The 12,838-nt window shown below is 40.4% G+C and overlaps 1 protein-coding gene across 1 annotated transcript in view; it reads left to right on the forward strand.

The window, feature by feature from the left end:
* The window catches only part of NEK10 (NIMA related kinase 10), a 214,046-nt gene that overhangs the window by 17,206 nt on the left and 184,002 nt on the right, over window positions 1-12,838 (forward strand). The gene's annotated exons all lie outside the window — the stretch shown is intronic.

Raw genomic sequence — 12,838 nt, forward strand, 5'->3', positions numbered from 1 at the left:
TTCTGCCTGAGGCAGAACACCCTTAATTAGAAGGATGCTCTGACATGGAGCTGGAATCTGCCTTGCTCCAAACTCTCCCCACGGGCGCTGCCCTGGGAACCGCTCTCGGCTCGCCTTTCATGGGGTCCACGTCCCTCCTGGCCTCGGCCTTCTCGGGCCGACCACCTTCGATCCTTTCAGCTCCGACTTATGCCACGTGGCGTCCTTCCTTTTCCCAGTGCCCCTCCTTGGCATCTCCTCAGCTTTTCAGTTGGCTTCCTTCCTGTTTCCTGTATTTCCCTTCACATGTGCTCTGACCAGTGCAGAATATGGAATCTTCCTTGTCCTGGGATCTCTGATCGGGCAGTAACTTTTGGGGAAGAAACTTCCCACTAGGAGCTTAATGTCTGCTAAAACTCATAGAGCTTTCTCAGGTCACATGTGAAGTGCATGTGATAAACAGTCTTGTGGGTGAGCACAAACACACTTACACTCATACACACACAGAATTTTACAGAGAATCCCCATTGCATTTTACCTTGTCAGCTTTGCCCCTTGCTCTCCAATCTATTCTCAGCCATTTTGAATCTTGATTCTCTCACCCCAAACTGTGGCTCTTTTCCCCAGCTTTTTGTCATTATTTAGGGCCTGTTTTAAGCCACTTGTCCCCAAATCATTCTAGAAAATACTTTAGCCAACTTTTGGAGACCCCCATTTGTGGTTTTCTTGGCAAAGAGACAGAAATGGTTTTGCCATTTCTTTTTCCAGCTCATTTTTTAGATGAGGAAACTGAGGCAAAGAGTGAATTGTCCAGGGTCCTATGACTAGCCATATTTCGACTCAAGAAGATGAGTCTCCTTGATGCTGGGCTCGGCACTCTATCCGCTGTGCCGCCTATCTTACCGCCTTAGTCTGGACCACTTGAATGAGAAACCTTACTTAAATTCCAAAGCAATACGTTGCAATTAAACATTTTTATGTCATTTTTTATCGAAGTCCCATCCAGTTTTTAAAGAGAGAGGAGAAAGATCACCCAGAAAGAACTTCTTCCTGAAGTTACCCAGGTCAAGAGAATGAAGAACCTCTGATTAACTCAGAGAAGCATTTCTCGATTTCACCTTTGACCAAGGAAAAGGCAGAATCCATAGGGGGAGAATTTGAAGGATGGCTGAATGCTTTTAGGAAAATGATTCTCTAGGAAACAAGTATTTAACAAGTGCCTTCTGTGTGCCAGCCACCATTAAGCCCTTTACCAATATTATCTCACTGAAGTACTGAGAGTTAAGTGAGTATTGTTCTTTTTGTGATAAATTAAAATTTATCTGAACTTTGTGACTGTGTTTTATCTTATATGGAAGTTTGTCTTTTATTTGGGAATACTATAAACTGTGATTGAAAATGGCTTTTGATAGTGAGATATTAAAAGGTAGGATTTCGGTGCCTTTAAATTTTCTAACAAAAATGCTTAGAATGATGTAATTAATAACTTTGTCCCTGGAAAAATTGTGCTTAAAATGCTTCTGTGATCTTTTTTCCCCTTCAAATTATGTCTCTCCAGTCCCTTTTCCTTCCCTCCAATTGAGCAAGTTAAAAAGAAAAGAAAAACAAAATTGAAAAATAAAGCCCTCAATCTATAGCCACATAGTCTGGTAAGACAAATTCCCAGATTGCCCTTGTCTGAAAATGTCTTTTTGCATCTTAAGTTGATCTGATCTGTATTAGGAGAATAGCCTGCTTCCTCTGAATCCTTTTGGACTGGAAGTATGTTGTCCAGAGTTTTTCTCTTGTGAGATTGTCGTCATTGTAGAAATTGTTCTCCAGATTTTGCTTACTTTGGTCTGTATCAGTTATTAGAAGAAGTTCCAGTTTCTTTGGTAACTATTTCATCATTTCTTCTTGAACAATAGTATTCTGTCATATCTGTGTACTACAGTTTGTTTGGCTATTCCCCAATAAGAGGTCACCCATTAGTTTCCAATTTTAGCTTGTCAAGAAAAGAGTATATATAATAATAAGTATAATATCATGTTTGATTAGTTAATAATTACATATAATTCATTCATATTACTAATATATAAAATATATATTATATATAATTATATATCAATAAAGTAATTGATTAAAATAATTACTGCTCAGTATATATTAATACTTTATATATAAATATTTTTGGATCTATAGGTCTTTTTCTTGTTTGATTCCTTTGGGAGTAAGGGCCTAGTTATGGAATAACCGAATCAAAGGTTCAACACATTTTAGTGACATTTGGGAATACGATTCCAAATTTCTTTCAGGATGGTTGGACCAATTCCTCCACCACCAACAGTGTATGTGTGCCTTTTCCCCCATAGCATCTACAGTAGTAAAGAAGAATCTGAAGCTTCTTGAGCAGGGAAATAACAGGATCAGACCTATATTTTAGCACCTTCTGTTTGGCAGTTACAATGTAGGCTGAATTGGAACAGGGAGAAAGAGGATGTCAGGGGACTAGTGGGGGAAATTATTTCAGTAAACCCAGCGTAGGGAGGTTGAAGGTTCTGAAGGTTCGCACCAGGTTATTGGCAATGTGAGTGAAGAAAGGGAGTTGGATTCACCAAGATTAGACAGCTGATTGGCTGTGGGGTCGGAGGGAGTGGGAGAAGAATGAAGAATTCACTAAGGTTGTAGAATTGGAAGACTGGAGAAATTGGGGCAGAGTTGACAGACTTAGGGATGTGGGGAGGAAGAGTGGGTTGAAAACCAGCTGTGGGAATGTGGATTTTGAAATGCATGTGACGATTCTACAGGCTGTTGGAGAGGGACTGGGTCTCAGAACAGGCATCGGGGTGGATGTGCTGATTTGGGAGTCATTTGCACAGAAATCCGTGACGGTTGAATTTCTGTTGGGATTATCAAGTAAGGGAATGTAGAGGGAGAAGAAAAGAGAGCCCATCCACAGGGAACGTGCCAAGGATGCTGCTGCTGCGAGACATGGGAAAGAAGGAGTCAGACTAGTAGGAGGTATCACCCCAAGAGGACGGTATCATGGGAACTGGGAGGAGAAGTGTGTATCCATGGGAAGGGTGGCAGCAGGGCCCGGTGGTATAGAGGGGTCCATTTTATTGACTTTGGAGAGAGAGTAGTCTCAGTTGAGAGCTGTAAGCAGAAGTGGGCTTGTAAGCTGTTGAAAATTGAGTCAGAGATAAGAAAAAGGCAGCATCTTTATCTTTGCCTTATCTTTCCTACCTAGGATTCTTCATGCGATTCCTTATGTGGCCATTTCAGATTCACTTGGTTTTTGGCCATATTTTATACCTCAGACTCCCGACTTGCTTTTCTGTTACTGAGCCTTGGTTCTATTATTGCTCATACTTGGATGCTCTGCCTTTTGACCAGCATCCACTCCTCCGCATGGCAGTGATCCCGGGTTCTTCAAAGCCCTGCTCACAGCATGAACTCTGGTAGCTTCTAGACCGTCTAGAAACATAGTTCTTAAAAATCTCAATGTATTATCTTGGCCCAAAGATGAGTGAATGGACACGATCCTGAGGCATATCAGTCTTGACCTTCTTACTGTAAACAAGACCAGAGTATAAGAGGAAAGGTAGGCCGGTGGAACAGAGGCTCCCAGGAGTTCCTTGCACGGACAAACGCAAGAGTTGGTGATGAGGCCAAAGGTAATGAGAGAGTTTTCATGGCACGTTTGGGCCGTCTCCTGTGCGGCTTACACACCAATATCCTTTAAGGAAAAGAGAGGAAGAATTCGGTGCGACTTTTCAATTAAATCATCTCTTTTCTGATCCTCGGCAACTTCAAGGCAAAGATGAGAACAGTCATTCAACTGGTCTGTAAGCATTTATTAGGTAAGCCCTGAACATTGAGGACACAGATAACAAGACCGAACCAGTTCTTGTGCGGGGCTGGCATCCTAATGAGCACATGTATAAAATATATGGAATAAACAAGGCAGCGAATTCCAAGTGGTCAAATACAAAGTCTGCTGGGAAAGAAGGCGATAGCCAAGAGAACAAGGGGCAAATCGGTGAAGGTTTTGTATAGCAAGAACTGCTGGAGCTGCAATTTGAAGGAATTTGGAATCTGTTAAGTGAAGATGAGTAGGGAGGCGAGTCTAGTCATGATGGACACCTGGGGGACAAAGGGAGATGGGAGAGGAAGCTGTGTGAAGAATAGAGAGAACACCAGTTTGGCTTCAGTATGATCAGGGTTGATAGCCCATCAGACCAGAAAGAGTGGTGGAGACCAGGGGGTGGAGGGCTTTAAAAGCAACACAGAGTTTCTGTTTGACCCTAGAGCAGGGGTTCTCTTAAATCCCAGAACAGGGACCCACTAGAAGTGATGGAGGAGGAGAGTGACATGGCCAGGCCTGTGCTGAAGGAAGATTGTTTTGGCAGCAGTTGGTTGGAGGAGTAAAGTAGCGAGAGGCCTGAGGCAGGGGACCAGAGAACACTTTTGTATCAACTAGGCGAGAGGGACAAGGGCTTGCGCTGAAGTGGGTTAGGTCTGAGCTGGGTCATGGGCTGGGTCAGCGACTTGGGATGAGGAAGGTGAGGAACTGAGGTAACGTCAGGAACCTCAGGGATCGGGTGATGGTGGTGCCTCCAGCAAAGTCAGGTCATTTGGGAGAGGGAGGATTCGGAGCAAAGGCGGTGAGCTGTTTCCACTGTCTATTGGACTTCCATAGGTGAGAGGTCGGCTGGTCCTCAGATCTGGGATTCATCTGCATAGAGATAGTCATTAAATCCTTGGGAGATGTCAGACAGAGGGAAGATTAGGGATCTCAGACCCAACGTTGGGGGATACTCCCAGATGGGGGGCTGGATGTGGCCAGATGTACACTGGGACAACCAGGAGAAAGGAACCCGAAGAGGAGATAATCTGGGCAGAAAGGATGGTCAGAGGCATCCAGGGATGCCCACGAGAAGTGGGGAAAGACCTAACAACTTTGGGCAGTTCAGGGAACGGCAGTGTCCTTAGAGAGAGCAGCTTCATTTGGGTAATGGGGCTAGAAGCTGGTTTGCAAAGATGAACCTCAAATACACAGACAGATCTGTAACCTAACTCATCAGTTCAGACACCCTCTCCAAGCCCGACCCTAATTGCCAGCCCAATGCAGAGGAGGTCTTCTCTTCACGCCGTACAGGAAAGTCACTCAATCATCAGGCTGAAGGCCCCTATTCCTGTCTCCCGAGAGCCCTCAGCTTGGACACCTTCACCCTCCAAAGCAATGGGTCAAAGAGAACCTGGGACACAGTAGCAACAAGGCCATACGATGATCAGCTGGGATGGACTTGGCTGTCTTCAACAATTCAAGACAATTCCAATAGACTTGGGATGGAGAGAGCCATCTGTAATGTGGAGAGAGAACTATGGAGACTGAATCTGGAGCAAATAGTGTTTTCAACTTTTGTTGTCATTGAAATTGTCATTTGTTTCTTCCTTTCTTGTGTTTTTTTCCCCTTTTGATCTGATTTTCTTGTGCAGCATGATGAATATGGAAATGTTTGGAAAAGTTGAACATGTTTAACCTGTATCGCATTGCTTGCTGTCTAGTGGAGTGGGGAGGGAGAGAGAGAGGAAGAAAAATATGGAAGAAAAGGTTTTACAAAGATGAATGTTGGACACTGTCTTTGCATATATTTGGAAAAATAAAATACTATTAATAATTTTTAAAAGCAACGGAGAAGAAAACACTGGATATGGCAAACACATAACATAACAAAGAATGAAACTGCTTATATTTTCAGAGGTAGGAAATGACTTGTTATTGATGTTGGAGTCATTCCTGAATCTACTCTGGGTGTAGGCACACCACTGGTTTATTAGATGGAAGATCAGTATTAGTACAAAGCTAGAAAAAAGGATAAAAATCACAAAAAGTACAGGGGAGAGATCAATAAAAAAGACCATAGCCTGTTTTAACAATTATTCATGCCCAACCATGTTAAAGTACATTTTCTCATAAAGTGTAATGAAGGAAGACGATAGATGCTTTTGGGGAGTATTAATGTAATCATTAGATAGTAGCAATGGAGCAAAAGTCCAGTTTAAGGAAAGCTTGGCAAGAGATCCAACTAAGTTAAGTTATCATAGGAATGTCTAAAGAGAAAAAAGGAAGAACAATAAGTAAACAAAAATGGGAGATGTTCTGCAGAGAATTGGAGATAATAACTTTGTATTCACTGTCAAGGAGAGTGGACCCTAATATCATAGCCTAGCATGTAGTTTAGGAGATGTAGAAATGGTATTAAGCCAAGTAAAGATGGGAAAAGAAGCCAGATTGGGCCAAAAGTTTGTAGAAGTGATCTATGCTGTAGGAGAAATAGTTGGGATCAATGTTCAAGATATCAAAAGGGGGAAAATATCAAACGTGTGAAAAAACTTTGGACTTTATTAACCCAAAAATGGATGGCTCCCCAAAATATTAACAAGTACCAATATATGTTTATCCTTCCACCTATATGAAATATTTTTGAGTCATGTATATATGAATTGAAGCATCCTTAAGAGTATTAGTAGGGAACAAGTTTCATTAATGGATTACATCTTTTTCATTATGCAACTGATTGAAAGAGGCAAAGATACAAGGTCCTGCTGCACTCATTATTTGTTGATGATTAAAAGAAGTATTTGTATTGGGAGAGGAAAATACTTCGAACCTCTCTTCTGTTATGGTGCATTCCATTCATAAATTGAAATCATTCACAATTCTTTACAAGATATTGAAAATAGAAATCATCCAGGTCCTCAAACTGGGTTCTTTTTATTTATTTTTTTTATTAAATAGAATTGAAATGCTTACAGGCATCAGACAAGACAGAAAATGGGGGGATGATTGTTAGCCACAAACATCTGGCCCCTGCGATGGAGATCTCTTTGGAGGGTGAAGGTGGAAGGTATCCGGAGCTGAGGGTTCTCGGGAGACAGGAACAGGGGACTTCAGCCTGATGATTGAGTGACTTTCCTGTATGATGTGAAGAGGAGGAGACCTCTGCACTGGGCTGGCAGTTAGGGTTGGGCTTGGAGAGGGCGTCTGAACTAACGAGTTAAGTTACAGATCTGTCTGTGTATTTGAGACTATCTCAGCTACTTTCTCATCGGGTGGATCAAGTGCTTTGTTTAATTCTTGATCCACAGTGTCTGTCTCAGACGGGTGTGCCAGACACCCGAGTGCCAGATCTTGGGCTCACGGCTGTATTCGAAAATTATAGTTGTTTTCGATTCAGGCTGACCTTTATCCTCAATCATTTCTAATTATCCAAGATTTTATTGCATAGTCTAGACATATGTGCTCTTATCTCCTATTGAGTTCCTGTCATACTGGCTTATAAAACTTTAGGGAAATGAATTTTTCCAAAGCATTGTGTGTCACATTCTTTCCCATGCCATGCTGCTACTCTTGATGCTCATTCTGAATTATTCCACAATAAAAGGAAGATAGATAACGGGGCTGTATGGTCATTTATCTTTTAATGTTTTGAGTGTTCAGTCTGATGGCAGGAAGGTGCTCTGTAAGAAACCGGCAATGTTATTACCATTATTGCTGCATTATCATTAAATGGAGTCTGGCATGGTTTTGCCAAAAAAAAAAAAAAATCAAAATTTCTCTATATTTTTCTCTGTTTATCTCTCTCTCTCTCTTTGTCTCAGACTTATGTGTGTTTCAGAAAATTACAGAAGCCTGTTTTATATAACTGAGGGCTAACTTTTTCTGTCCACTGAAGGAAATAGCTTTCCAGTGACTGTGTATGTCCTTCCCTTTATTGTTGTAGTTCAGAAGACAAATTAAGATTCAGAATGTCGTTTGGTGACCGTAAGATCGATGAGAAGCAATTTGAATTGTTAAAAGTAATATTTTCATCAGGCCATTATAGTCTAATATAGTCTTATTGACTTAATTATGAGTGGAAATAACAGGCTTTTGGGATGGAATAGTAAATTATAGGTCCCTAGTGAATGTATATTGAAGGAGACAGTGAGCTTCTTTGTACTCTGAAAGGGACTCCCAAGTCCCTCCATGGGAGTGGAGCTAGGCTAATGGTGAAGTGTGGTGGCTTCTTCTTTTTCTATAATATATGATCATTCTCTCTGGGAGCGGGTTTCTTGGGGAGGTTTTCTGGAGGCAGCCTTAGTTTCAGTTCAGCGTAATAATCACTTCAAACGCAGCCAGCTGAAAAATCCAAATGTTTATTTTCTCCTTCCAAGTCTTATCTCTTTCCTTGGGCCCGGTTAGCTTTCTTAGATGCCTTTCTGCCTCCTTGGTTCCAAGAGCTCTTGCATTTTGTCTTTTAGCTTTTCCAGCTTTTGCCTCTAGCTCAACTCCAACTCGTGGCTTCTCAATCTCCCAGAGTGCTCTTTGGCCCTGAAAGCTTCTTGCTTATATGCTGTACACTGAGAACACACCAATCATTATATTACTGGGAAACCATTATTTGTTGTAGGATTAAATCAATTCTAAACTAGATTTAAACATTGTCTCCTCAATTCCACTTAGTACCTTGTTTCAAGTTCTGGCCCATAACATCTCCTTGTAGGATCAGATCAATCCTACTGAACCATGCTAAATTAGATAATTATTGTCTCTATCAGTTCTAATGATTTAACACATTGTAAGGATTCCAACAGTGAAGGAATAAGAAAGGTCTGGAAAGAAGAAAAAATGGGTTGGTCATTCCTTTTATACTTTTATCTTTGACCTTTTTTACCTTCATCTTTGAGTGGTTATCTTTGAGATGTCATGTAGTATCTGTGTGTAGAAATGTGGAAAGAGTGGTCAGTGGGAAGCAGGAGAGCCCTGTGCTAGTTCCTTTGTATACTCTAGATGATAACTGTCATTATGAGCAAGTTGTAAGCTACTTAGGGACTCTTATTTTATCACCTTTAAAATGGTAAGTGATTGCTAAGGTCCCTCCTGGCTCTGAAAGAAAAAAGTAAGTTGAATCTGTGATTCTATTAACATTCCCTCCAAGCCAAGAGGCTGAAATAGGCCTTGATGATTTGGATTGAAACCTGTTGTACGAGGGGATAGAGAAAGTAAGTGCTGAAACTTACTTTCAAAGCATGTTGAGGTTTTGAATCTGGAGAAGGGTCTCAATTATATATGGCTTTTTTTCTATAACTTGAAAAAGCTTAAAAATTTAAATTATTAATACAATTCACAAAAGTTCTGAGATCCCAAGTACTTTTTATGGGAAGTAAGCTTTTCCAGTTTGTAAATTTATATATATATATATATATATATATATGCATGTATACATATATACATACATATATATACATATATTTCCATACACACACATATATATACACATACATACATATATATTAAAGATACTAATTCTCAATAACATTAAAATCACCTTCTCTTTACATATAAAAATACCAAAAGTACAAACATCTGATAAAATTAAAAGAGCAGAAACACTCTTAGAAGTAAATAATGTTGCCTCTTGGGTTTGTCAGGAAAGCATAAGGGAGAAGTAGATATGGGTATTCACCATTGTTGCAAAGGTTCCTGTGATTGGAAAGTTGAGTGGCAAATCATGGGAAGTCATAAATAAGGCTCTCCAGGAAAGCTCCCTTCCTCTGCTGCTGCTGGAGACCCCACTTTCAGTCCTCATTACTGAATTTTGCTGACTCTCGTGTCTCTTTGAAAATGATTAAAAACTGCCCCTGTAGCAGAGAACACCCCTCGATTTTGAGTTCACAATAGCTTCATTTCTTGTTGGGCTGTGCAGAACAGATTCTCCCCCTCACAAGGCAGCCAGTCTAAACTTTGTAAGAATGATTGCTGGGGGTGTCCAGAGTGCTTTGACCAGAATATAGCACCCAACACCTAAACCTGGTTTTATTTATTTTCTGCTGTTACATAAAAGTCAGGAGAGTGAACCAAGAGGTTAGAAACAAACAAAGACCTTGCCTTCTTGGCTTTTGTTCTGGCTTAAAAGAATTCACATGCCATCCTAGCATTTCATGGACAGAGTCCCCAAAATCACTTTTGGGGGACTGGGCCCCTACAATGGAATAAGAAATTTCTAAGCCTGAGTCAGATATTTGTCTGGAGCAGTGAACTTTGCTGTAGCCTTGACATAGAATCAAATTCCTGAAATTCAGCTTGAGCTCTCCCTTTCTGACTTGACTTCAACTCATTTTTATCTGATTTATAATGACTTGTAGGCTCTGACACTAAACTAAAAAAGTGTTAGTTTCTTGGAAAGAGGCTTTCTGGTCATGATACTCTAGCCCCTGGGAGCTGATGTGACTGAGTGCGGGTCCTTCAGAGATGAAGCCCAGGAATGGGGAGAAAGGGACTCTCAGCAACACTGACACCGGAGGAAATGGCCAGTGGGGAGCAGGGATGACCGCCTGTCAGCCACACAGAGAAACACCACACTTAGCTGAGGTCAGCAGAGAGCATTTGGTCAGTGTTGTCCCAGAACCTCAGCTGCCCAGCAGGTCCGGCCACTCTCCTTCCCTGATTGCACGGCTTTCTTGCATGGGTTTTGTCATCATATTCCCTGGACACATCTTCCAACTTGTGTGCCCTCTTTTTCTGGTGTGGGATAACCTGTGGAAGAGGGTACCCTCTGTGAGCATGAAGGGGGCCTTTCCTTGTCAGTTTGATTGCTATTTGATTAAAAGTCTGTTTTTTAAAATAATATGCCATTTGACTCAATGGTTAAAGTACATTGTGGGGAGCTAATGAGTTTTAGATACATTTTTTCCTCCTAATTAATCTTCAGTTTATTTTTAAAATCAAACTTTCTTTTTTATGATGATTTAACACTCATCATCAAAATGAGTTTTGACTCAGTATCTTTCTGCTGGGATAGGCTTTCCGGGTGCTCATTTGTAAAGGGGATATCCCAAAGCTATGTTTAAAAAAAAAAAACAAAAAAAAAACAAGGATATTGTTGCAGAGAGCACAATTTTTATAAGATTTTGAGTCCCGATTTTTTCTTCCTTCCTCCTTCCCCTTTCCTCTTCCTTAAATGGTAGGCAATTTGGGATAGGTTATACATGTGCTATCATGTAGAACACATTTTTAAATTAGTTACAATTGTAAAAGAAGAAACAGATCAAAAGAAAAAATCACGTAAAAGCATAAAGTATATGAAGAAAGTAGACTTTGATCTGTGTTCAGAGTCCATCAGTTGAATGTGGACAGCATTTTCCCTCACGAGTCAGGTTTTCTTGAAATCCACCTGTTATCATTTTTTATTGCTCAGCAGTATTCCTTTACATTTGTATGCCACAGCTTGTTCAGCCCTTTCTATAAATGAAATAAACAGCAAAAGATATCAAATATCCTGCACCAAGATCTAATTCTTTATGTAAAAATAAATAAGCACATCCATCTCATTAGGGTGCAAATCAGCTTTTGTCTTTAACAAATGGTAAGATTATATGTGTTCTAAAGAATTGTTTTAAAATGAATTTCTTTATGATTTTACTGTTGCCAAATTTTCCATGTTACATGACCCCATATGGGGTTGTGACCCACAGTTTAAGAAACTTTGGTCTAGATGACATGTACATATCTAAATATACATGAAATTTTAAAAAAGATAATTTTAGGGAGAAAGCACTAGAGTCTGATGGCACCAGGAAAGGTACCACATGGAATATGGTGCTTAAATTTCACCTTTGAGGAAAATGGGAATTCTGAGATACAGAGTCCTGAGAGGAGACATTCTTACATGGAAATCAAGCACTGCAAAGGCATGGAAATGGGAAATGGAGCATTGCATGTGAGGAACAGAGAAAAGGTCAGTTTGGCTGGGGAGCCTGTGAACCTAGATTGTGGTCAGATTTTGAGGGACTTTAAATGCCAAACAGACATTTACATTTGTTTTTTCACGTAGTAGGGAGCACTGAAGTTTATTGGGTTGGGACCGACATGGATAGGGATATCTGGCAGCTGAGTAGGGGATGGGATTGGGATAGACCTGAGGCGGGGACAGCACTTAGGAGGCAATTGAAAGAGCCCCGGTGAAAAGTAAGGACAGGCTGGAGTAAAGTGGTAGCTCAAGGAGAGAAGCCAACATCTGCAAGAGATGGGGGGACGTCCACGTTGATGTGCTTTAGTAACTGGATGGATATGTGGGGTTGGAGGGGAGAGGGGGATGAAACTGAGGTTTCAAAACATAGTTAATCTAGAAGAATAATGAGGCCCTTTTCAGAAAAGGCAAGAAGAAGGCTGATTTTGGTAGAACGATCATGAATCCTTTTTGATACATTGAGTTTCTGTTTCAAAATGTCCAAAAGACACGGGTGATGGTTGACTGGATTTTAGGAAGGGAGACTAAGACTGGAACTTTTAAGTTCAACAACTAAATGTAACTGCTTTTCTTCCATTTGTTTATTTCATTTTATCTCTTTTCCCATTCTCTCTTTAACTTGGATGTCTACTTATTTACAAAAGACATCTTGGCTTAGTGGATAGAGCCAGGAAAACTTGACTTCAAGTCATGTCTCAGACTCTAGCTGTGTGACTGTGGACAAATGACTTTGCAGTTCTCAGCCATGTTTCTTGTTTATGGAAAGTTTTTTGTTTGTTTTTTGGCATGTCAGATATTCCACTCACACTTCCCCCTCCCCCTTTATTTAATTTTTTGTTGTGATGTTCCAAATTTAAATGGCTTTTTAACATTAATAAGCAAACTCAGTTTTACAGGGCATCTTATTTTGCTCATGTTTTTCTCTAATTTCCTGTGTTTATTGATGGATATTGGATTAAATTGAATTGGTCTTCCTTTTTAAATGAAGGCTTCTCTATTAGCTGCTTGCAAAATTTGTTGCTTCTGTTGAAATCCTCAAATTTAATAACTGTGGCTTGGAGTTAAAAGAACAGGATTTTCCT

The sequence above is a fragment of the Antechinus flavipes genome, chromosome 5 (assembly GCF_016432865.1).
Source record: "Antechinus flavipes isolate AdamAnt ecotype Samford, QLD, Australia chromosome 5, AdamAnt_v2, whole genome shotgun sequence".
NCBI lineage: Eukaryota > Metazoa > Chordata > Mammalia > Dasyuromorphia > Dasyuridae > Antechinus > Antechinus flavipes.